Raw genomic sequence first — 27,084 nt, 5'->3', positions numbered from 1 at the left:
AATCAGACACCATAAGGTCATTCTCCTGTGTGTGATAAGAATCTAGGAATCTCTTTGGAGGGATTGCTGATAAGGGACAGTCTACAACTTTTTTTTAACCTGTAACTCCTTTGTTTGTAAGGTTGTACATGAAGTCATCAGAACTTAGCTTAGCTGCGGTGTGAGACAGATGTTTTTTACGAACCCTAGGGAGCAGGTGTGTGTGATTCCTTTTCTGTGTGGTGGACACATGCAGTCAATATAACAATGGTGCGAGAGCAGAATAAGTTTTTTCTCTCCATGCCCTTGGTTGTTAGTAAGTCTTTTCCCCCCATGGGCCCCCTGTGGCCTCTGGGCCCCCCTGCGGAGGCATCCCTTGCAGGGTCTATTGTTATGCCCCTGATTTGCATATTCAGTTACTGAGCAATAGTGACATATTATGGGAGTACATTTTTACTCACAACAAGCTGAATCATTTTAGATACTTTCTTTTTTAAACTTTTTGTATTTAGCATAGTTTGTATAAGAAACGATAAAAAAAAAATTACAACAGACTTTGTTTGCAAAATGTTTTTCTGTTTAGCTTTATTTTTAGCAAGCGATATCAGACATACCAGCAACATCTAGAACACTGAAAAAGACCATTTTGAAGATATTTTCTTAATTTACTTGTATATTATTTTGTCAACAAATTAAAATACAAAAAGATAATTTGTTTTGTATTTGAACATAAAATGTCCTAATAATTACACCCAATTTATCGACAAGTTTGTTACCAATGCAGTTCTCTCCTTCGCAGACAGAGGGCGTTCCATTAGTGACGTTTGCATTTCTTTGTGAGTCAAGTGTTGGTAGGAAGATGCTGTATATTCTTCTGGGTAAGAAACTTCTCTACAAACCAAAATCAGAAAAGAATTAGAGAAGAAGCCTCTGTAAGCCATAATATACTCGCAGGGTGAAAAGATCAGCAGATTTACCGAATCACACATTTCTATGCAAGATAATGTAACTCCTTAAAAGTGATACTTAAAGGGGAACTTCAGCCTAAACAAACATACTGTTATTAAGTTACATTAGTTATGTTAATTAGAATAGATAGGTAATATAATCTCTTACCCACCCTGTTTTAAAAGAACAGGCAAATGTTTGTGATTCATGGGGGCTGCCATCTTTGTCATGGGGGCAGCCATCTTTTTGGTTGAAAGGAGGTGACAGGGAGCATGAGACACAATTCCAACTGTCCTGTGTCCTGATTACCCCTCCCAGCTGCACACACTAGGCTTCAAATGTCAAAATGTAAAAAAACAAACAAATTGCACCAAAACAGCAGAACGAGAACAACAACATCAGAAATCCCATCATGCTTTGCACAGCATAAGGGGAAAACTGCCCGGGCAGTTTTCTTCTGTGCAGCTAAAAATGAGGTTTGTATAAGAGAAACAAAGTTCTGATGCTGAGAAAATGTTAAAGAAACACCAGGCCTTTTTAGTGCTGCTGAGTCGATTTTTAGTCTGGAGGTTCACTTTAATGGGAACCTGAGACGGGGGATAGAAGAAATGTATACATCCCTGGGGCTTCCTCCAGTCCCCTCCGGCCTGATCACTTCCACACCGCCGTCCTCCGCCTTCGGGATTCTCGCCAATTGGTCCCGTAAATGTTGCCAGTCTGGGATTACTGCGCATGTGTGGCCTGGCCACGAGCGCACCTACCATCATGCTCCCACAGCTAGGAGCCTTCTGCCTGCACAGTACTACTGTGCAGTCTCACTACTGCGCAAGCACAGAATGATCCCAGCCACGGGAGCGAGACTTGGGAATACACACAGCCGCACTGCACATGCACTGACTGGCTGCGACTGGCTGAACTTACGGGAGCCATTACCAAGGACACAATGTAAGTGAAAACAAAGTGAAGAGATAAACAATAGTATCTATCCTCTTACTCCTAAAATTACTTTTAGATATGCCACAGTTTTATGTTATGCTTTAAAACTTAAAAAAGCAGAAACACAAAAGTGTTTGAAGGTGTGTAATTTAAGTCCCCGGGGGGCGGTGCATGCCTCTGTTGGTTTCATTTCAGTTCCAGCCTGATTGAGCACCGCCAATCTTTTTTTCCCCCGTTATTTCGAAATTGTGTAGACCATTTATGGCTAGCAGCCTTAGGTCCATACAATGTTTTACTGTTTAGCTAGTGGTTAGGTCTCTTGCGAGAGGGCACGTCATTGTCGTGGAATAGTCTAGTATTGTACAATCTGTGAAGCCAACATCCTCCTTTGCTGCATCTGTTTTGAATGCAAGTTGTGTAATCTAATATTTAACCATTTACAAAGTAGATTGAATGTTTTGTTGTCTCTGCTCAGTGGCAGTCTACTAAGTGTCCCCAAGTTAAAGTACTATTGATCCTTTTTATCTCTCCCTGCTCTCAGAAGTTGTATTCTGCCAGGAAAACTTTTATGGCTGTAATTTGCTTATCAGTGATGTTTACTCTATTCCTGACAAGGTACCAACAAGACAGAAGCTGTCACTTCCATGCAGAGCTGGGACAAGGTCCTCCAGCACCCAAGGCTGAGACACCAAAGTGCGCCCCTCCATCCCTGCCACCCCAGCCGTCACACACTGATTGCTATTAGACTAAGAGGCGCCACATTGCCCACAACCTCCCCAACACCTTAATATCTAGTTATCTGGCTTGTAGTCACTGCTATGTATCCGCTTTTCTTATTTCTTTTTGCTTCAAACACAATTAGGAATGACAGCTGAATGAATTCTGCGCCCCCTCCTACACTGCGCCCTGAGGCTGGAGCCTCTCCAGCCCATGCCTCGGCCCGGCCCTGCTTCCATGCCTAGAAATTAACTCTTTCTAGCAGCAAAATAAAGCAAGTAAAACAGCCTGGTTATTAATATGTTTTGCACTGTACATACACATGTGATCACGTCACATGTTGCCTTGTGTACACTTTAATTTATGTTCCTATTCCATTTTTATAAGTTATTGGTACTTTATGGTGATATGTCTTTTTTCAACTAAACTAACTATATAACTACTGTATAAGTAAAAACATTATTTATTCTGTACTCATCTGTGTCTTATACATCTTCTGGAGAATTCCATTGCCCTTTTTTGTGATTTGTGGAAATGTATTGCGGTCAGATGATTGCGTGACTTTGCATCGATATTCAGTTTATGGTGCATCTTGGGTTTCTTTCCAATTAGCTGGGTTTATATGAATTTAAGTATCATGTGATGTGAGGGTAATTGTATGATTTATTTTGTTATACTGTGTTCAGAGCATTGGCTTTATTCCAGAGTTAGGATTAAAAGCTTTGAAGTTGACCTGCAAGGTCAGTTAAAACAATGGTTACCCCATTCTATGCTTTATGCACTCTTAAAATATAGATTTTTTTAGTGTTGGATAGAACGGGGGGAGGCCAGATTTTAGAGTGAACCCAAGGTGAGAGTGATATGGAGGCTGCCATATTTGTTTCCTTTTAAGCAATACCAGTTGCCTGGCAGCTCTGCTGATCTATTTGGCTGCAGTGGTGTCTGAATAACACCAGAAACAAGCATGCAGATAATCTTGTCAGTTCTGACAATATTGTCAGATACACCTGATCTGCATATGCTTGTTTAGGGTCTATGGCTAAAAGTATTATGCTGGGTACACACAATGCATTTTTTCGGTCGATTTCCCGGTTCGATCGATTTTCGATTTGTTTTTCCGTTCAATTTCCCGCTCGACTCTCTTATCTTTTCTTATTAATTTCCATTCATTTTTATGAGAAATCGATCGATAAAGCGATCGAAAGTAATATCGGGCATGACGGAAATTATCAATCGCACGCATCTATTGACCGCAAAAACGCAACGTGTGTACCTAGTATTAGAGGCAGAGGATCAGCAGGACAGCCAGACAACTGATATTGCTTAAAAAGAAATAAACATGGCAGCCGCCATATAACTCTAATCACGGGTTCACTTTAACTGATCTGTGTTCCTGTTGAGGACATATCTGCTCACTTCTTTTTTCTGAAGACGTAACACCAAAAGCTGTTTTAGTAATACCTTAGATGACTAACTGTACAATATTTATTTGCAAGCTTTCAAAACTTTAAGTTCCTTCTTCAGGCATGACACAGAACTGGATAAGGACCATATAAAGTTTGTGTACATAAGGAATAGCTTTATACAATTCCGATATGGTTCTGTATCATGCCTGAAGAAGAAACGTAAAGGACTACTATAGCGGAAAAAAAGGAAAGCAGTTACAATCTGACAGGTTTTGGACTACTCCGTTTCTCATGGGGGGTTCTCAGTATTTATTTTATTCTTTCTAAAAGCATTCCCTGAATGGAATTTGCTAAGTCTAACTGCCAAAATAGTGTGCAAGTGAGTATGGAGGCTTGGCTGGCATCATACTATTTTGGCAGTTAGACTCAGCAACTGCTGTTCAGGAAATGCTTTTGAAATTAAAGAAAAACCTGATAAACCCCCATTAGGAGATGGACTAATCCAAAAACCTGTCAGTTCTGTCAGATTTGCCTGCTTACTTTTTTTTTTGTTGCTATAATGAGCTTTTAAAGTTTTGAAAGCTTTCCAATAAATCTTGTACATTTAGTCATTAAAGGTATTGCCTAAAGAACGTCTGTTGTTATGTCTTCGGATTATCTCCATGACTAACACCGGACCACACACAACTTCCTGTTTCTGTAACATCAGAGGTTGTGAGTCCATGATGACACAAGAGAAGGAAGGGAACAAAAGTAGAAAAGTCCTGGTAAAACTGCTTCTTCTGTCATATCCTACATAAAAAACTTTTATTCAGTACATTGTCTGTTCTGCAGAAGTCGTGTACCCACTTCCTGTCTTTCACATTGCGGATAACCTTCCTGCTAGATCCCTCTGGTCACTCATTCTTGTCATTGGCGTCCTGTGGGCAGAATCGTGCATAAGTCCTTGTATGCATAATGACTGAGACATTTCGTACATCATACCAATGTGCTTTTTCGTGTTTTTATTATTATTATTATTAGAATTCAACTGCAACTGACTTTTGAAGTTATCATCCTTTTTCCTCCCTACTTGGATAGTTCATTTTCAGTGGTCACTGTGGGTGAATTTGCACTGATTCAGTTGGTTTGTTTGGACAACAGGTTGTGAGCGCATTAGCAATAATAACTGAGAGGAGAACGACTTTGCCAAAAGGTTTTTAATAATTCGCAATAACGATGCAAAATTGTAATGCAAAACTATAGGCTCAATCGTAATTCATTTTGTTTGTAAATGTAATGAGGAACCGTAATTTCACAAATTTGTGTAATTTTAGCCTAATTTCATTCCGACTTTAGCAGTTAATAACAAAGCCCTCATATCATCACCAATTGCTAGGTTTGTTAATGGGAATAGTGAGAATAGTGCACACACAAAAAAATCCAAAAAGACCTTGTAGTTTATGAGAAATTCTGTTTTGAAAATGCAAAAAAAAAAAATTGTTTTTAAACTTAGAAAAACCATTTTTCCTTTGCATTTTCAAAGACAATTTTCTCAAAAACTACAAGGTCTTTTTGAAAAAAAAAAAAAAGGTTTTGCCTTGTTTGCACTATTCATCCTAACAGTCATAGCCATTTTGGTGATGATAACATGTATGGAGGATTTGTTATTAACCACTAAATTCGGCAAAAAATTATGTGACAGTTATGCAAAATTACGAATGGATTACCCAAAATCAATGGAATTCCCAATTATGTATGGGTGTTAATGAGAAAAATTACACAACATTTTGCGTAATCATAATTAGCAGATTACAACCATCACTACTGCTGGCTATGGGCTAAAATTATAACTTCAATAACATTTTTATTGATAAGTTTATTTTTTTTATTTTGGCAATGTGGAGCACAGATAAAAGCCTAGAAATGACTGCTGTCTATGTCCCTGTTAGGTGTGTACAGCATGGCAGAGATGGGCACAAGCAGAGGAATGCTCAGTTCCGATTAGCTTTAAAACAAAGGTGTGTGCCCTCACTGGGATGGGTGGCACCTTGACACCGGAAGTGGGAATAAAACCAGCGTTCTGGTGATGAGCATCATGGCAAGTGTTATGCCTAGTACACACCATACAATTTTCTGTTAGATTTTTCTTAGATTTTCTGTTAGATTTTCTGTAATTAGATTAATTTCTGTAAAGTACTGGTAGAGTACTTTATGTTTATTTTATGCAAATGTATGCAGCTTGGAATTGGACCAATCAAATTCAGCGTCTGATTGTTTATCGTTGGTCCAGTTTTCAAGCTGCATACTTTTTGTAAAAGTAATACAAATTTGGCATCAACTCAAAATTATCATCCTCATGGATGAAAGATTCAATATTCATCTGAGAAAGTAAAAAACAACAACAAAAAACTCTTTTTTGTCAAACTATTTTTCAAAAACATTGTTTTATATAGGTATGTAACATAGCCATTGTAAGGATGAAAGGATGTCAGGCATTATTTTTCTAAACTAGTAACACCTTCAAAAATTGCCAGATAGAGGGCAAGATCTCTACCTGTTATCAATATTTGAAAGAAAATAACTGCAGGCTACATTACACTAATCAGTTTAGCGTATCAAGTAGGCTTAATAAAATAAACAAAACTTTCCAAATGTTAAATGATCTATTATAATTAGTACAATATAGTCTTGTTCAAAGTGGAACTAAATTCAGAACTTCCTTTTGAAAGATTAGCCACAGCATGATAACCTTTAAATGGAACCAGAGACGTTGGGGGAAAGGTTTTATACATACCTGGGGCTTCCTCCAGCCCCATAAGCCTGGATTGCTCCCACGCCACCGTCCTCCGCTGCCTGGATCCGCCGGTACCGGGTCCCGTCATTTCCGTGAGTCGGCCAGTTGGCCGGCGGACGCGGCCAATTGTCCGCATCACAGGGGCTCCCTCCATATACCTACGCGTGCGGCTGCATACTGCGCAGCCGCATGCGTAAGGGTAAGGAGGGAGCCCCTGTGCATGCGGACAATTGGTCGCGTCCGCCGGAAGTGATGGGGCCCGGTACCGGCGATACAGGAAGCGGAGGATTGCGGCGTGGGAGCGACCCGTGCTTATGGGGCTGGAGGAAGCCCCAGGTATGTATAAAACCTTTTCCTATTTTTCCCTATCCTTCCTCTTTGGTTCCCTTTAAGGGTAAAAAAAACTTCATTACAATTTATAGAAATCCTTAAAAAATAACTAAAGTGCTACTAATGCTGGGAATACATGGCTCGATATTAAACCATTAAGATGGCTCGATAGATAATTTCCAACATGTCCGATCACCGTTTGATCGTTTTGCCGCTCGATTTCTCATTGAAGTGAATTGAAAAAAGATAAGAAAAAAGAGCGGAAGATAAAAGAATCGAGCAGGCAAAACGATCGGGCGCAGAATTGAGCGCCAGAATCGACCCGTGTATTCCGAGCATTAGATTCACTTGTGCAGAAAGCACTGCAAAAGTTAAGCCTCAGTGTTTACTATATGGAGAGCTGTGTTAGCAGAGCACTGAGTCCTGCAGTCTAGTCACAGCTGCTGATAACAACTCATTAGACAGGTTGAGCTGTCTAAACAAACACAGGACACAGAGAACTGAATTTCTTCAACAAATACATATGTAATAAAGACTTCATTGTGTGCTGTGCAAGAGTGTGGGTCCGCTTTAGTTGTAAACCAGCCAATTCTGTCCTGAAGACAAATAGACCAAGACTCTGTTACAAAAACATTCAGTACCCAAGGCTGTGTTTCGCAGAGATCAACATCTGCTTCTTCAGAGATATTGGCCCATATGCAACTCACAGTTTTCTCCTAGGAGATCATTTTTCAGCTTCGATTTAGAAACACTTTTCAGGACTTTGCAATTGAAAAAGTACCAAAAAGTCGGTGACAACATACTATCAGAATTATTTTGAGAATTTTTCAGTTTTCTGGTGGTTTAAAGAGGAGCTGTTAGGTATAGGGTCTCAGAGAAAAAAATACATATATCAGTAGCTAAATATTGGCTGTACTTACATTACATATGCATTTCACTGTCCACGTTTGGATTTCACAGAATTTTTATATAGGATATGCAGAGAATGATGCTCCTGACAGCTCATGGCAGGTTCCATGTTTGTCTGTCTCCTATGAAGCCAATTGTGATGTCATATCCTCCCTGCTTCCTGATGATTCGACTCACAAAACAGATCCTAATGGACAACACTACTGTGCAGTGAATATTAATTAGCCATGTGGCTAGGAACAATAGCGGACTCATCCAGTATACTCTAACAGAACATGTGCCCTGTGATTTTTCAGTGCTGTGAGTTTAGGCTGCTGCTGTTAGAAGCTGCTGTAACATGAGCCTGTAACTGTGAAAGCAGCCTTAGGGCGTGATAGGGAAATGAAGGGGAGGACCCAAGGTACTGCAGTGGGGAGAAGAGGCAGCCCCAGAATGTTTTGCAGTATGTTATGCGTCCTGCCGGCCTCCTTACATAGCTTGGGAATAACAGCCTTGCTGTTCAGCACACATCACAGTAAGAGAGATTTTTAACTTCAGTATTGCCTTTTTGGCTTCCTTCTAAACTGTTTAACACAGGAGAATAGAGGTATAAATTAGCTTTTGCAGCCTGACAGTTACTCTTTAAAAGGGATTTTACTGGCTAGTTTGAAAATATAACCTAGGAGAAAACTCAGGAGAATAAGTGAATTGCATATGGGCTTTTGTCATAAAATGCATTTTAAACCCCCAGCAAGCAAGAAAATTCTGATTCTGATTTTGATAATAGATTTTCACCAACTTTTGTGTTTTTTTTAAATTGTAAAATGCTAAAAAGTTATTTTAAAGAGAAGATGAAAATTATCACCCAGGAAAAAACGTGGGGTAAAAAGTGAATTAATTGTTAATTAAATTACTTGACAATAGAAAACAGCCTCCCAAAATAGTGACAAAACAAAGTGACAAATAGAATGTGAATAGGCAATAATATTATTATTTTTGATTTATATAGCGCCAGTACTTTCCATGGCCCGGATATGTGAGGTACATAATAGCATAAATAATTAGATTTATAAAATAGCCATACTCATTGCTTGAAAGTAAATTCTATTGACAATAATATTTCACAGTCAGATATACATGACCAAACTTTATTTATTGCCATAAATAGACCTCTTATGAGCACCAGCACAGTCCCCAGATTTGACTTCCTGATATGGATGTGTGTCCATGTACCTTAAGGCCCATACTCACGGGGGACGGCCGTCGCCGCAACCGCGTGGCACGCGCGTGTTGCGGCGACAGTTCCCCCGTGTGTATGATGCGCGCGCCCCGAACCGTCGCCCGTCGGAGCTGTCGCCAGGCGATTGACATGTTCAATCGCCGGCTACAGTCGTCGCCGCAACCTCGCCGGAACTGTCGCTAGCCCCGCATGTGTATGCGGGCTAGCGACAGCTACCCACACACACCACACGGAGCTTCCGGCGGGGGGGAGGAAACTCGGCGACAGCTTCCGCCGCATCGCTAATCCCTCTGCTGCCGTGTGGATGCAGAGGGATTTGGCGACGAGCTGTCGCCGAACTGCCGCCGAACTGTCGCGCACACGCTCCCGTGTGCGGCGACAGCTACAATTGTACCCCCGTGGGTACTTAGCTTTAAACTGGCGCACCAGATAAGCAGAGGTCATGTGGGTGGGAGAAGGTCTTTTCTCCAGGTGTCAGTGCAGAGAGCTAGTGAGGTGATAGGCCTGGTTCACACATCTGCACATTTCCAATACAGTCCTGCATCAGTTTTACCTGACGGGACTGGAAATGTACACCTTTTATGTGTGAACACCACCATAAAAATATATACAAAATTGACAGGACAAGACTGGACACCTTTTTTCTGTGTGAACCAAGCCTTAAAGGATAGCACTTACAAATCTGAAAAATGCCTACTGTGTGTGTGGGGAGTTGTGCAGATGCTGATCGCTCCTCCCGTGCCCGGGCGTCACCCTCCGTTCTCCGGTAATTGGTCCTGTACTTTACATCCTGGTCTGCGCGGTCGGTGCCCTCTGACCTGTACATACTATGCTGCACATGTGTTGTATGTCCGCCAGGGGTGGAAAGTGCACACATGCTGATGGGAGTCACATGGGGCCACATCTACACCATTCAAAACTAAATATGTTGTTCTGGAGCTGGTCTTTTCATGTACCACCTAGAAGCAATTAAAGGGACCCTGAGCAGAGCATACAAATGAAAATCTGCACTTACCTGGGGCTTCCTCCAGCGCCCCCTGTAGCCTGTGATGTCCCTCTGCATCCTCTGGGTGCCCTCTGTGGTCCCGCTGGTGGCTCCTTTAAGCTGGCGACTTTGGCTGAACTGTGCCTAGGTGGTCGTCCTTGCACCCGAGGGAGCTCGAAGGCTACGAGGGGCTGGAGGATGCCCCAGGTAGGTGCAGATTTTCATTTGTATGCACTGCTCAGGGTCCGTTTCACCATGTCTATGTGTCCATACTAAATTCTGCAATTGGACAGTATTTAGATGCAAAACAGCTAATGATTTCTCAACTGCTTTGTCTATCACAACCTAAAATGTGCAGTTGTTTTGGCCAGATACATTAACATGGTTTGTTTGGTTTTTGGGGCCGCCCAGCTATGGACTTGTTCTAAATAATTTGGGTTTACTGTGTGGTCTCAAAATAAATGTGTTTATTTATTTCCATAGATAAATGAATAGGGGTGTCCACAATAGGGGTTCTTTATTTATATTCACCGCTAAATAAGGATTTTTTTTAAACAATAACATTTTATTAATCACATAAAAAAAAGTATTGTACAAGCATGGTTGGAACTGATACACAATACAATAGCCAGAGATACAATGTATATCAACAAGTAAAAGAATGTATAAAAAAATAAGTAGTTAACCCTTGTCAGTATAACACTTTAAGAAATAAGCAATAGTTTGTGAGGTCAGTTAGAGTGAAGACCTCCACAGGAGAGAACTGGCCCAACACAGGCTGTCATACTTATATATTATTCAAACCAGCATACGGTGACCAAGAGCAACCTAATGGCTCAGGCATAAAAATCAGAAGAGGAATAGGGGGAAGCATCCAAAGAGAGAGGTATGAGAGGTATGAGGAAAAGGAAAAGAAAAGGAGAGGAAAGCAGAAAAGGAAAGAGAAAGGTGAGAAGAAACCAAGAAGTGAAGAAAGAAGGGAAAAACTGAGGGCGAGAGAGGGGAGGGAAAAAGAGAGACTTTTTAATGTCAGATCCAAACATGGCAACCATATTTCTTCTTGATGGAGCCTATCATTCCTCTAATTTTTGGGTGGGTTTTTATGGCATTTTGCTGGTTGTTTTGAAAATGTAACTAAACCGTTTCTTATATTGACGCAGCGCTTGCACCAACAGCACTAGTATGAATATTATAGGCTCCTGTCCCAATATGTACAGTCAATTACCAACATAACAATGAGGATTAAAACTACATAAAAAGCAAAAAGCGTAAAACAAAAAAGCCAATAAAGCATAAAAAGTTCTCCCCTCCGGATGAAGGCCAAAGTCCTATCAACAATAAAAGCGGGTCGTACTGAGGTGCATAAATTTGCGGTCTTCAATATTCAGGTGCGCTACGATCAGATCAGGATGAGTAACAATTTCCAGATACAAAGCATGCAGTTTAGTGCATCAGCACTTCCTACACCTTCACCTTTACACCCTGTGAAAGGCTCACTCACCAACCAGAGCTGGATTTCTGGGAAGGCCACAAAAGCCCGGCCTTGGGTGATTGCAGCCTACGGGGGTACCTGAACATGAAAGAGGGGCTGCTACATTGAAAGAGGAGGCTAAAATATGGGAAGCAACACATAAAAAAGAGAAACTGATGTTCAAGGGAGCTGTTCATGAGAAGATGGAAGAGGGAGCGGCACGTGGAAGTGGAGGGGCGCTGCGGCTCAAGAAAGGGGAGAAACAGCATACCTAGCCTAGGGGCTCAAAAAGTAGAAATCCGGCGTCCATCACCAACAGTGCTAAGCTATGATTTCAGTAACCAGCAAACACATTCAACAGACTCCCCTGACCGTCTGTGACTCTCAGATGACCTCCTTATATTTCCAATAGCTTATCTTCACAGTATGTACCTCAATGGACATATAAGAACCTCATTGCGCAGAGCAGTTTAAAATCATGAAAACCTTATTGAGAATTGCACTCACATGTCAGCGCAGAACTAGTAGGCTATTAGAATTTGGGAGCGGGTTCCACCCCACGCAGTATCCCGGGCTGACCATCGTTCCACCCCACGCAGTCTCCCTGGCTGACCATCGTTCCACCCCACGCAGTATCCCGGGCTGACCATCGTTCCACCCCACGCAGTCTCCCTGGCTGACCATCAATCCACCCCACGCAGTCTCCCGGGCTGACCATCGTTTCACCCCATGCAGTCTTCCGGGATGACCATCGTTGAGCCCCACGCAGTCTCCCGGGCTGACCATCGTTCCACCCCACGCAGTCTCTTGGGCTGACCATCGTTCCACCCCATGCAGTCTCTCGGGCTGACCATCATTCTACCATACGCAGTCTCTCGGGCTGACCATCGTTCCACCCCACGCAGTCTCTCGGGCTGACCATCGTTCCTCCCCACACAGTCTCTCGGGCTGACCATCATTCCAGCACACGCAGTCTCTCAGGGTGACCATCGTTCCACCCCTCGCAGTCTCTCGGGCTGACCATCGTTCCATCCCACGCAGTCTCCCAGGCTGACCATCGTTCCACCCCATGCAGTCTCCCGGGCTGACCACCCCACGCAGTCTCCCAGGCTGACCACCCCACGCAGTCTCTCGGGCTGACCATCGTTACACCCCACGCAGTCTCCCGGGCTGACCATCGTTCCACCCCACGCAGTCTCCCGGGCTGACCATCGTTCCACCCCACGCAGTCTCCCGGGCTGACCATCCTTGCTGACTGTTACCTCTCCCTCATTTTCCATCAGTTTTTCGAGTTCCGAGTTTATCTATATAGCGCCAACAAATTCCATAGCGCTGTACAATGTATAAAAATATTGCCATAAATACTCTGCTGCAGCGTCAAATGAATTAAGCTTTTTGCTGTGTGATGCAATGGTGGAGTATCAAACCGAAAACGCAATGACCAGGTGTAAAACCGACCTAAAATGCATTTTATTGATAAAGATTAGCCTTGAAAGAGGAAACAAAAATAAAGTAAAACATAACTTTTAATGAAAGATCAAAGATAAAAACATAGTATTTGTGAGAAAACGCGGAAAAGCCGCCGCATGTACTCAGAGCAAGGCGGCTGATTCCGCGTCCAACGCTGCGGTTGGCACGCGTGGGTCTACATCTGGTGGTATGGCCAAAGGCGTCCAGCGCGGCGGGTGCTTTGCAACACATGTCTAGTGTGGCTGGGACTGATAGTCCACACAGGTTCAGAAGGACGCGCGCGCGCTGAGAGGCTGAACTTATATGACAGCCAGAAGGGAGTCAGCTGACCAGGCCGGTCAGCTGACGGTTCTACTACTTCCCATTGGTCCAGCACTTAGGGGAGGCGCTGGAGGGCGCTTTGCTATATATGCTGGGTGCTGGTCATTCTCTGGTTGTCTGCCGTTGCGATCACTACGTGGTAGCACTCAGACCATATTGTCAGAAACTGTGTATTTACTGTGTTATACTTCAGACTAGTTCCAGGGTGTTGATGATTACGGAGCTCACACCCAAGACTAGGAATACTGTGCATTTTCTGTGTTATACTTCAGACTAGTTCCAGGGTGTTGATGATTACGGAGCTCACACCCAAGGCTAGGAATACTGTGTATTTTCTGTGTTATACTTCAGACTAGTTCCAGGGTGTTGATGACTACGGAGCTCACACCCAAGATTAGGAATTAGCTTTACCATCCTGTTATACTTCAGACTAGTTCCAGGGTGTTGATGATCTAGGAGCTCACACCTATAGACTAGACATTGTTGATTATTTGTTATGACCTTCTGCTTCCCTGACCTCTCTTCTGATCTCTGATTTGGTACTTCGCTATATCTGATACTCCGTTGCCAAACCTTGCTTGCCTTAGGACTCTGATTCAGTCTCTTCCCTCTGTTTCTCATCTGTCTGTCTGTCTGTTGCCGACCTGGCTTGTCCGACCTCGAGAACTATCTCCTCTGTTTAGAGATAGTTCACAGATCTGTCAGTGACATCTCACCATTGGTGTCACTCACACTCTGTCCTTCCCTCTCTCAGCCTGACTCCTCCCCTTGGGGAGCCTCAGGCCATTGGAAGGAGCTTGTTCTTGGGCAGTATCTCTTACTGCTTGGCACCCTCGAGACAGGTGCTCTCCTCAAAGTATTACTGTTGCACCAAACACTCCTATTACTCAGGTGTCCAGAGGTTAGAGATATATCTGATTATCGGTGATACTGCAGATCATCAATAATCGGGTATATATCTGTATTCTCGGTGATACTGCAGATCACCGATAATCAGATCCTCTCTGTGTTACACCGAACGTTACAGTATTGCTGCTAACACATGCTAGTTTGGTTATAAAACAGTGGAAGGTGATACAAATGAATGGTAATATCCTCAGCTTACATTGCAAGGGATAAATTCACTCTTCTCACTGCACTGATACAGACAAAAATACACTCCCCTACATGTTTTGGTCCTTCTACAAATGGGGACCTTCCTCAGGGGAACAAAAAGTGCTAAACGTACAACATGCTATCATACTGTTACTTGTTGTGATAAATTACAATGTACCCATTAGATTGTAAGCTTACCCATTAGATTGTAAGCTCGCAAGGCCAGGCTCATCCTCCTAATGTTTACTGTTTTTGTAACAATATTTGTGCTGCTTGGAAATCTGCTGTACATTTGTTAGTTGTATCTATGTTCCCCTTGTCGTCTTATTGTGCTTTGTAAAGCCCTGCGGAATATGTTGGCACTATATAAAATTAAAAAAATAATAATAATAATAATAATGTACTGTTTTTAATGCGCTTTAGCACTTAGCACCTTGCTGAGGATATTATCATAAATTTGTATCGCCTTCCATTGTTTTATTACCAAACTAGTATGTGTTAGCAGCACTACTACGCTTTTATCTTTGATCTTTCATTAAAAGTTGTGTTTTATTTTTTTTTTCAAGGCTAATCTGTGTTTAAATATTTAAAGAGGATCTGTAACATCAAAAGATCCCCTGGGGGGTACTCACCTCGGGTGGGGGAAGCCTCCGGATCCTAATGAGGCTTCCCACGCCGTCCTCCGTCCCTCAGGGGTCTCGCTGCAGCCCCCCGAGAATAATGACGTCAATATTTACCTTCCTGGCTCCTGCGCAGGCGCTCTGACGGCTGTCAGCTCCGAACTACACGGAAATACCTGATCGCCGTCGGGTCTGCTCTACTGTGCAGGCGCACGTTTCCGGTGCCTGCGCAGTAGAGCGGACCCGACTGAGATCGGGTATTTCCGTGTAGTTCGGAGCCAAGAGCAGCCACAGCGCCCCCGCTGGAGCCTGCAAAGGTAAATATTGAACTGACAGTCGGCTCTGTCGCCGGCTGTTCGGAGGGCTGCAGCAAGACCCCCGTGGGACAGAGGACGGCGTGGGAAGCCTCATTAGGATCCGGAGGCTTCCCCCACCCGAGGTGAGTACCCCCCAGGGGATCTTTTTGACGTTACAGAGTCTCTTTAAATAAGGTGTGTGCTCTATTTTATTGATAATAACGTCTGAAAATAGCACCTAGGAGAAAACTTAGGAGATAAAGTGCACTGAACAAAGGCCTTTATGTTTGAGGATGAAAATGCATGCAACGATATGTACTGTACATCATCAGTCATCATCTGAATGATAACACCTCTCCTATCCCGGTTACCTGTTTTGGTGCCCCAGTAGTTACATCTGAGGTTGTTACACTATTTACCAAAACCCTGGAAACCAAAAACAAACTGGTTAGTAAAGGGAACATGTGTTACAAGAAAGGAAGGATAATAATGGTAGTTCATATGGCTAACACAGGACCTCTCAGACACAGGAATGTAAGAAAGATCTGTGTGATATACAGCCAGTGGTATTACTGGTATCTGCAGGGCCGTACATGGATTACTGGTATTCTCTCTCGGAATGACCTTGCCAGGGCATGACACACCCTCTATTCTGAACATGAATTACCACAGACAGAATTATGTCAATAATCCTGGGGCTCCAGTATCACAGTGACATGCGAGTGACAAGGTAAACAAGTACATAGAAATACAAACACCTCTGGTGTGCTCCAGTAGCGTGACATCTCTCCACCTGCTGGTGATCGGTCAGAGGTATCAGAAGTGTTTTTCCATGACGTCAGGTCCAGAGAGAGACACGGGACTTTTTAAGCAATTGTGACTATTGGAGAGTATATTAAGCTACCTCAGTCTGTACCATGCAAGAGGTTAGGAAGGATGGTTGACTTTACATTACGTTATAGATAATGTAGGAAGAGAGTGGTAGAGAAGTAACACAACTTTGCTTCAGTTGTTAGCAGGCAAGATTAGATACAGGAAAGAAGTATCTCTGATGAGTAAATCTCTTCACTGTGTCCCCCCACATATGTAAAATTGTTACTATTCTTTTTTATTTCTTTTCTGTTTAGTTTAGTTTTTTTGTTAATGTGAAAAGTGAGTTGAGTCGGTTTTTGCTTCCACGGGGGCTTACACGGGGGTTGAGGCGCCCAATATATAAATACTGACTTCATCAAAGTAAAAAAGTGCCTTCAAAATGACTGTGTGGACACTGGCCTGTGCAATTGACTTGAGGAAGCGGGCAGAGACCCATGAAACGCATTGTCACCTAACAGTTGTGCTTGTATAACACATTTTCCAGTTACTTGGTGTTATTCATCTTGTGCAGTAAGAAATGCCTCTTTTATTTCCTTGATTGATATAGTAAGTTCTTATATATTGGGTACCTCCACTACGCGTGTCAGTTTGTTTAAACCTCCAGAGGAGGTGATTGCTTTATTGGTTCATACCATAAAGATTTCTAGGAGAGTGACCGTCCAGTTCCTAAGAAGTCATGGAGAACCGAATGGGGATGGTTATTTTCCTGTAGGCGCATATGGTGGTTACAGGAACTGCAACCTACCCTTGTGAATATAAATTAAGCAACAAACTCTACCACCACTTACTAAACAATACAATACCACTGGGCTCCTGGACCTCCTTTTACCTGTAGGTGACCGAGGTTGAAAAACTAGGGGCGTAAGTACAGGGGAGCAGCTCCTGTAACTGCAGTGGGCCCAGAGATAACAAGGGGGGCCCAACTGCTACTTCACTCCCTGTGATAAAGGGATCCATTCTACAGATCAGGTGTTTTGGGGGCTACACTTGTTATGAGTGTGAAGGTTATAATGGCCTTTGCGAGATGGGCCCTCAAGCTGTGAGGGTCACAAGGGGTAGGCAAGGGAGAGAGTGTGAAAATTGGCGGGCTCCATCAATGTTTTGCTTGGGAGCCACATGATTTGTAGTTACATTCCTATGAGAAACCCCATTGACTACTTTCCTCATGGTTATTGCTTCAAAAAGTGAAGCAATGCAGCGGAGGTTAGAATCCATTGCCTCATGACAAATGGCGGGTTTGTGAAAAGTTACCGCAATTCATCAATTAGCTCCACAGTGTCACATACACAATTTGTAACAGATGCAAACCACAAGTTCAGTTTCGAATGACCATATATTATATACTAGCTGGACCCCCGGCGTTGCCCGGGTATGTATTTGGCTAGTGTTGGCTCTACCCACTTTTCCTAACCATAACACACAATTACTTAATGACCAAGTATGTGAGCTTTGCGGTCTTTGGCATCAATAATTTGCAATGAAATAAAATTAATCTGATTGGATGTGGCTCCACCCCTTTTCTAAATTTGAACCCCAATCACCCAATGGCCAACTGTGCCAGGTACAGGTGATTAACAGTGCAAGAATGGCAGCAATTAAATACTCCTCTTAAAAATCAATAGGTGGATTTTGATTGGCTTTTATAGGCTCCACCCACTTTTCTGAATATTAATCCCAGTCACCCAGTGACCAATTGTGCAAAGTTTGAGAACCCTACCATTAAAAGTGTAAGAATTGCTGCAGTTTACATTTTCTCAGTGAAATTTGCATTTGTCTCCACCTACTGATGACCTGACATTGCCCGATTATGTATTTTTCAGGTGCTGGCTGCGCCCACTTTTCCTAACACACAATTAAACAATTACTCAATGACCAAGTTTGTGAGCTTTGCGGTCTTTGGCATAAATAACCTGCATTACAATGAAACAAATCATATTGGCTGTGTGTGGCTCCACCCTGTTTTAAGAATGTAAACCCCAGTCACGCAATGATCAACTGTACCAGGTTTGAGGCTTGTGCCATTAACAGTGCAAGAATGGCAGCAATGAAATATTCCCCTGAAAAATCAATTGGTCATTTTTGATTGCCTTTTGTAGGCTCCACCCACTTTTCTGAATATTAACCCCAGTCACCAAGTAATGAACTGTGCAAAGTTTGAGAACCCTACCATTAACAGTGTAAGAATGGCTGCAGTTTACATTTTCCCAGTAAAATTTGTATTTGTATCCGCCCACTTATGACCCGGCGTTGCCCGCTTATGTATTTGGCTGGTGTTGGCTGTGCCCACTTTTCTAACACTAACGCACAATTAATCAATTACTCAATTACCAAGTTTGTGAGCTTTGCGGTGTTTGGCATCAATATTTTGCATTGGAATGAAACAAATCTAATTGGCTGTTTGTGGCTCCACCCCCTTTCTGAAATTGAGCCCTAGTCACCCAATAATCAACTGTACCAGGTTTGAGGCTTGTGCTATTAACAGAGCAAGAATGGCAGCAATGTAAATATTCCCCTTGAAAATCAATATGTTAATTTTGATTGGCTTTTGTAGACTCCACCCACTTTTCTGAATATTAATCCCAGTCACCCAGTAACCAACTGTGGAAAGTTTGAGAACCCTACCATTAACAGTGTAAGAATGGCTGCTGTTTACATTTTCCCAGTAAAATTTGTATTTGTCTCCGCCCACTTATGACCCGGCGTTGCCCGCTTATGTATTTGGCTGGTGTTGGCTGTGCCTACTTTTCTAACCCTAACACACAATTAATCAATTACCAAGTTTGTGATCTTTGCGGTGTTTGGCATCAATAATTTGCATTGAAATGAAACAAATTTAATTGGCTGTTTGGGGCTCCACCCCCTTTCTGAAATTGAACCCTAGTCAGCCAATGATCAACTGTACCAGGTTTGAGGCTTGTGCCATTAACAGTGCAAGAATGGCAGCAATGGTTAATTTTGATTGGCTTTTATAGACTCCTCCCACCATTCTGAATATTAATCCCAGTCACCCAACGACCAACTGTGCAAAGTTTGAGAACCCTACCATTAACAGTGTAAGAATGGCTGCAGTTTACATTTTCCAGTGAAATTTGTATTTGTCTCCGCCCCTTTTTGGTTATGGGAAAAAAAAGTATCCTATACTTTATTCCAGGTAATGTACTATGTGTGTGCCAAATTTCATTCAAATCCATTCAGCCATTTTTGCGTGATCGAGTAACAAACATCCAAATATCCAAACATCCAAACATCCGAACTTTCCCATTTACTATATTAGTAGGATGTATCCTCGCTGCTACCAAATATGTCACATTAGCAGAAGCTGGTAGCAGCAGATAATAAAATAAGTCCACAAAATAAGTCCTTGGAGGCACACGTTTCTGCTACTGATACAACTGGTAAAAACTCAGTTGGATAACATTAGTCACGAAAGAGAATCTACGTGCAAGTGTGACATAGCCTATTCTGACATCTGAAGTGCTTTCTTTCCCTGCATGGTTCCCAATGATAATCATGGAACTGAGTTGCTGACAAAGCGTTAGAATCTTAATGGAAGCTCTGAAGTCAAACAGCGTTATGTCCTATATGGCCATACAGCTGGTCTATAGCTGCATTCCTTGGCCTGCCATACCTGTATTCTGCAATCCAGCATGCTATGCATTGTAGAGTGGCAGCTGCTAACCGCAAAATAGAATGCCCACGTGATTATCACAGAGGTTGCAGGTATCCCATTACCATGATTCATGCAGTCACATTACGACGATGCCACATACATCACACTGTGAAGGGTATCAGGAGAGTTGGCACGCATCTCAAATAGACATCAACAGGCCAACCGTGCAAACCAAGAAGTATTCACAGCTCGGAAAAATGGCTATTCCCTTGTTGCAGATAATGCTGTTGGTATTTATTCAATTTGGTATCAGTAACAGTTGGTAACAGTATTTAGGAACAGTATTTCATCTTTCTATGCTACTTCTCCAACTTGTTCTGGAATTATGAAGTATTAGAATCAAAACATTACATCTGTATTAGTCACTTGTAACATTCAAATGAGCTCTAAGGAAAGTCAAAACAAACTATATCTTTGTACCTATTTAAAATGTTTGATAGTATTGTGATAAGTTTGCTGCGCTAAGTCTCCTGACATTCTTCCTCTGCACATCCTATATTTACTAATGAAATAAAGCAAGGGATCGGGTGCGGTTGAACTAGTCTTAGGCCCCGTTCACATCATCAAATGCAGATGGCTGTGCGTTCCGTACGAACACACGGCATCTGCTTTTCTATGCGTTGTGTGACTGATCCCATTCACTGAAAGCAAATGGGTCAACCACGCGTTTTGTTAAAAATTACGTGCAGCATGCGTTCGCGGACCGCACTGGTCCCGAACGCATGCAGTGTGAACATCAGACAGTGCAGTCTATGCACTGTCTGATGTCGTGCATGTCGGCCTCCTGCTCGCGTTGCCGAAATGTGGACGGCATCACGTGCAGTGTGAATGGGGCCTTTGGCCCATATGCAATTACATTTTTCTCCTGAGTTTTCTCCTAGTTGATATTTTATGTCAATAAAATGTCTTTTAAATCACCAGCAAGCAAAAAAAAATACTCAAAATAATTTTGACAGTACTTTACACAATTTTTTTAGTACTTTTTCCATTGCAAAGTACTGAAACGTTATTCTAAATCGAGGATGAAAAATTAACTCCTAGGAGAAAACTCAGGAGAAAAAGTTAATTGCACATGACCAACATGTTTTCTCATATTCAATTCACGTTTTCTCCTGACTTTTCTCCTAGGAGGTACATTTACATCCTGTATTTAACATAACTTTTCAGCACTCTGCAATTGAAATACAGTAGTACCAAAAAGTACGTGGAAAAGTACAATCTAAATTTCTTGCTTTCTGGTGGCTTAAAATGCATTTTATTGACAAGTTTGAAAATATCACCTAGGAGACAACTCAGGGGAATAAGTTAATAGTATATGGGCCCTTAGCTTTTAAATATGTATCTATGTCTATGAATGATTTGTAATGGGATTAGGGACTATTTACATGAATACATAAATTATATTGTGAATAATATTTACTGTTAATTATTTTTGTTCTTTTAATGACATGGTTTTTTAAGATGAAAAATATTAAGATCCTCATTTGTAAAAAATCAATCATATTATTCAATCTCTACAATTTAACTGCAGTTTATTATTTTAAGAACAGTATATATCAAATATATAATTCCAATGATAGATATAACAATAATTATAGTAACTGCATCAACAGCAAATAAAACATGATGGCGTGATTAAATAAATCATAGCTGCAGTATTTATTTATATAGTGGTACAAGCAGTAGAGTGTTGTACCGTATTAGCCATCAGTAAAAGCAAGAAGTTTTGAATCAGAATGATACCATTTATTGGCTAGAGCCAATAAATGGTATCATCCTGATTTAAAGAGACACTGAAACGAAAAAAATATATGATATAATGAATTGGTTGTGTAGTACAGATAATTGCTAGAACATTATAAGCAAAGAAAATATTCTCATATTTTTATTTTCAGTTATATAGTTTTATTTATAACATTGCATCATTCTCTAATATTTGCAGTCTACACAATATTTAGCATTCTAAATGATTTTACAGCGCAGTCTGTGAACTTTTGAACTCTTCTCTGCCCAGAAAAAGAAAATACTTGGACAGACTTTTCACATAACGGGTTTCAGAACACAGAGCTCTCGGCAACTTTAAGGTCTCTTTCACAGTGGGACGGTGCGTTTGATGCGACGTTAAGGTCGCATAACGAGCCCCTAATGCAACGCATTGAAAGACTATAACTTGGATGTTGTAGTACATTCTTTAGCCCTGCGTTTGGTGCGCCGTTTTTGTCGCACAGTGATGGAACGAAAACAGTGCATGCGTTACATTTAAAAAAAAACACATTACTGAGCATGTGCAACACACACAACGCAGCAGATTTATTGCTAAACGCACAGCATGCAGCACTTTCTAAATATTGCTATACGTTACACACAACGCAACGTGTGCACTGTGAATGTTGCACAGACTGTATTGCTGTACGTTAGTCCACGTTAAAACATTTTCTAACGTGCGACCTTAACATCGCACTGTGAAAGAGGCCTTAATGTTGTGGAGCTCAATGGCAATTTGCATAGATAACAACTGGAGTTTCCTACCTCTTCCTGTACTGGAAACAACATTAGACTTATGTCTCTGCTCCTAATGTTTTATTTCTTAGCTGTATTACACATACAAATCATTATATCATAATTATTTTTTTCATTTCAGAGTCTCTTTAAAACGTATTGCTTTTATATAGTAGTAACATATTTTGTTATCTATATATTGATTTATATTGTTTCTGAGTAATTTTTTTTTATCACCATTTACTTTGTCAGAGGCGTAAAAATAATATTGCATGTTTGTAATTTTAACATGAACTGAGTAAGGTGAATGGCAGTATAAAATTATAAGTAGTAATAAGGACTTACTTGCTGCTAGTATATATTGTTTTTTCATGTTTTAAATCTCTGATTTTGGCATGCGATTTCTGCATCTAAGTTCCTTAGCGTATGTGACAATGACTGTTGGATATACTGAGTCCTTTGCTTAATTTGAAATAGTTTTTGTTTTATTTTGTGCATGATTATATTTAACCAGAACAATATTATATTCAGAATGTACTGCAGTAGAACGGTTTTATATTCTATAGCTTATAGTCTTACTTTGGGAACTGAAATCAAAATAATAATACATTCTAGTTCTCCTCCTGTGCATTTCCTATTACCAAAGGCTTGGCGAAGGGGTATGTTTTATGTCTTTAGCCCATAGAAACATGTTAAACAGCCATATACATTTATTTCATTTGAAACTAGCCCTAGGATTTTACAGTTGGACGCTGGACAATTGTTTCAGTTGAACTTTTTCAGCTAATTTCAAATATACTGAGTTCACAAGTTAGATGCAGAGACACACTACCTTTTATTGTATGGCACCTTGTGTTTATTTATGTGTCTAATCACTAAGCTATCTTTATACAGGTTCACTTAAATTACATAGTTTAACATTCAATTTTGCATAATTAAATAGATACTTAACTGGTGTGATTAATAAGAACGAGAAAAAGCGGAATGCTAGATTGACCCAAATTGTCCCACATTAGAAAGCAATGAACAGGCCCATTTTTTTTTAAATATTCATATAGATTTAAATGTTAATATAAACATAACTGTTATGAATTATTTTGCCTATAAGAATTTTAATTTTTTTGCTCTGAAAAAGCTGATTAAAAAAAAAAATCAAAACTTTGCAATAAAAATAAAATCAATATTTATAATATTATTGAGCGGACTGGGGAACCTAAAAATGTACATAGAATGGTTCTGAGGCAGTTTCAGAAATATGTAATAAAAAGCAAGAATCTAAATCTCAAAGTCAGCACTCTGATGAAAAAAAAAGTTACAAATGCTAAATAATCCGGAAATACACAAATAATTTAAAAACAGAATATTTCAATTTTAGGACACATTTCATACCAGAAATTAACATTTAGAAATTACCTCCTCCCCAAAAAAGAAAATGAATAACAATAAAATTATTGCAATTTGCATGGTCCCAGATTTAAACACATTGTGATTATTTGTTTTGTTTTTTTACTTAATTTTTTTTCTTTAATTCTTCAATCACCAATTGTTATTGTTTGATTTTTAACTAGGAAAATATGCATGCTTAACTGGACAGTTTGAGTGCTAAATAAGGCAGTTTCCTGTTTTACTGAGATATAGTAACGATAAACCTATAGTGAATGACAGGGCCTAATTATCAGTCAGTAAGTCATGAGCCATATTAACTGTAATGCTACTGACGTGTTTACTGATTACAACTATGTTGTACAATGTTGCTGTCTTTGAACAGAAGGTATTTGCAGCTTTCCACATGTACTATAAGAAATACCCATGATGCATCACATCAGGACAGTGAGTGAAATATGCAAATCATTTCTTTATGCCCTTGTAAGCCATGTGTACATTCATACAGATACAAATCAATAGGTCAGAGCTCAGAGATACAAAGAATATAAAAAAGTCCATGCACTTTACAGCTGAAATTGAATGTTACTCTAACAGCGGTGACACAGTAACACTTCACTTCTGCTGTGAGAGTGCCATTCAGTTTCAGCTGTGAAGTGCATGGACTTTTTTATATTGTCTTAAAGGGCCTCTTTGTATCACTGAGCGCTGACCTATTGATTTGTATCTGGATGATCCATCACTTTTCACACCCTGATCAGCGCAGTATATTTGCACATTGTACATTCATAAACACTAGTTTTGTAGCACAGCTATAGCAAGATGCAATCCAAGTTACAGATAGCTGTTTCAGGCTCTTTTAGTCTTCATCAGTGCAAACTATGGAGTAACACTAAGGGTCTATATGAAAAGGGCGCCGTTAAAAAAGGGCGCCTGGTGGAGCCCATATATACCAACTTCGACTACAAAAAAGGCGCCTGGTGTAGCCCACATAAACTTCGGCTACAAAAAAGGCGCCTGGTGTAGCCCATATAAAAACTTCGGCTACAAAAAAACTCCGGGATGTGTTAATTACTATTCACCCTCCAGGCCGCCATGGATAGTGGGGGAATGAAATAATTCGGCTTCCAGCACTTGTAGCCCATATAATAACTTCGGGTACAAAAAAACTCCGGGATATGTAAATTACTATTCCCCCTCCAGGCCGCCATGGAGAGTGGGGGAATGAAATAATTCGGCTTCCAGCACTTGTAGCCCATATAAAAACATAGGCTACAAAAAAAGGCAATAATATGGGCTACAAAGGGGCACCTTACTGTAGCCGAAAACCTTGTAGCCGGAAAAAATATGGGCTACAAAGGGGCGCCCTACTGTAACCGAAAACCTTGTAGCCGAAAAAATATGGGCTACAAAGGGGAGCCCGCTTGTAGCCTATATCAAAACCCGGGCGCCCTTTTCTACTCCTTGTAGCCCATATTTCCAGAAATAACATTGATGTCTATGGCAGCGCCCTTTTCATACAGGCAGCTCGGGCGCCCTTTTCATCCGATACCAACACTAAAAGAACACAGCTGCGCTAACCCTTTACACTTCCCAATATAAATATTGGGCTAATTTAAACCCTGGTGCAGTCCACTATAATTGCATTCCTTGTGGGCACGCAACAGTAAAAAAAAGTCAGATAGATCTCAACTTCTGCTGTGGTCTACGTGGAACGTTATCTTTAGGGTCCTTTTCCACTATATCAGTTGCTGTCAGTTGTAACTGAAAGTACAACTGATGTGCTAGGTAATGCCAATGTTTGTCTATGGCGTTTTTCAAACTAAATGCTGAAAAAGTTTTTTCACAATGCACTACTATGGATAAACAAAAACGCATTAAAACACAGCGCACAACAGTGCATTAAATCGCATTAAAGAGAAACCGTAACCAAGAATTGAACTTCATCCCAATCGGTAGTGGATACCCCCTTTCCCATGAGAAATCTTTTCCTTTTCTCAAATGGATCATCAGGGGGCTCTGTATGGCTGATATTGTGGTGAAACCCCTCCCACAGTGTGATGTCAGGACCATGGTTCTGATATCCCACTGTGGGAGCCTTGTTTGATTGTGGGAAATAACAGCTGTTTTCAACTGCCAAAAAAGCAAGCAGCATCTCCTTCCACTGACATCACCTGCCAGCAGTAAAAATGTCACTATGTGATAAATGTCAGAATGTAAATCAGGGAGAGAAAATATTTTACAATGGGCAAACACTGACTAAATCATTTATACATAATTGTTGTAAAAATGAAGCACTTTTTTATTACATTATTTTCACTGGAGTTCCTCTTTAAGTATAAAAGGGCCTAACCCTGGGCACACTTGGCTGAATTTCCAAACCTGTCTCACAGACCTGCAATATGCAATACGGTACCACCACTGATACACCCTGACCCAGGGGATCAGCATCTGTGTTTAGGGAGGGTGATCACTACATACACCTACTCCAAATACGCAAGGCTCCCCAGATAAACATCAACTCAGGCTTAAATACGAAACAACCACATGAAGATAAATCTGGCCAATTTCCTGTAACTTGCCGCCATATCACCTCAAAAAAAGCAACAGGTCATAGCATACCAGAAAGTTTTAATCATTAACAAAGTTTGGAATTGCACTTATAAGCGTAGATAGGTTATCAGCATTGTATGAAGCATGTGTATTCATCAGGCTAGGCTCCTGCAGCGTCCCATAATCACCCACCAATTGATCTCTCCTTACAGCCCACGATCCACCTGGATGGTGTATTTATTTAATTCAGATATTTTTAAGTGAGTGTGTTTTACATTAACATTTTAAGTTAACATGAACTCCCTATAGCGATTAGGTATTGAGTCATACATTTCTCTTATAACTTATTATTTGGGAGGAGGCAGACATTTGGGGGAATACTAGCTCACATTATGGATGGATAGGCAGTTATTATAGCTTGGAAGAGGGGGGGGGGGGTACTCAAAAATAAGAAAACAGGGGTGTGTTTTTGGTTTTGTTTTTTTTACAAAATTTGCTGATATTTACATTAAATATATTCACACATAAGGAAATCCTGAAAACACTGAGAATCCCCCATGAGGAGTGAGTCCAAGTACAGTTGATGAAATGATCAGAGCCTCCAGATTAATACAACACACTGTAATTA

General features: G+C 41.0%; 1 long non-coding RNA gene across 1 annotated transcript in view; it reads right to left on the bottom strand.

Annotated features, from left to right (window-relative positions):
- Positions 1-579: 579 nt before the first annotated feature.
- The window catches only part of LOC137545584 (uncharacterized), an 82,088-nt gene continuing 55,583 nt past the window's right edge, over positions 580-27,084 (bottom strand). The window contains exons 4-5 of the long non-coding RNA XR_011026061.1: positions 4,836-4,906; positions 580-870 (exon numbers count right to left, since the gene is read on the bottom strand). This is a non-coding gene — a long non-coding RNA (uncharacterized lncRNA). The remainder of the gene's footprint in view (positions 871-4,835; positions 4,907-27,084) is intronic.

Source organism: Hyperolius riggenbachi, chromosome 1 (assembly GCF_040937935.1).
Source record: "Hyperolius riggenbachi isolate aHypRig1 chromosome 1, aHypRig1.pri, whole genome shotgun sequence".
NCBI lineage: Eukaryota > Metazoa > Chordata > Amphibia > Anura > Hyperoliidae > Hyperolius > Hyperolius riggenbachi.
This window is presented reverse-complemented; position numbering and strand designations above follow the sequence as displayed.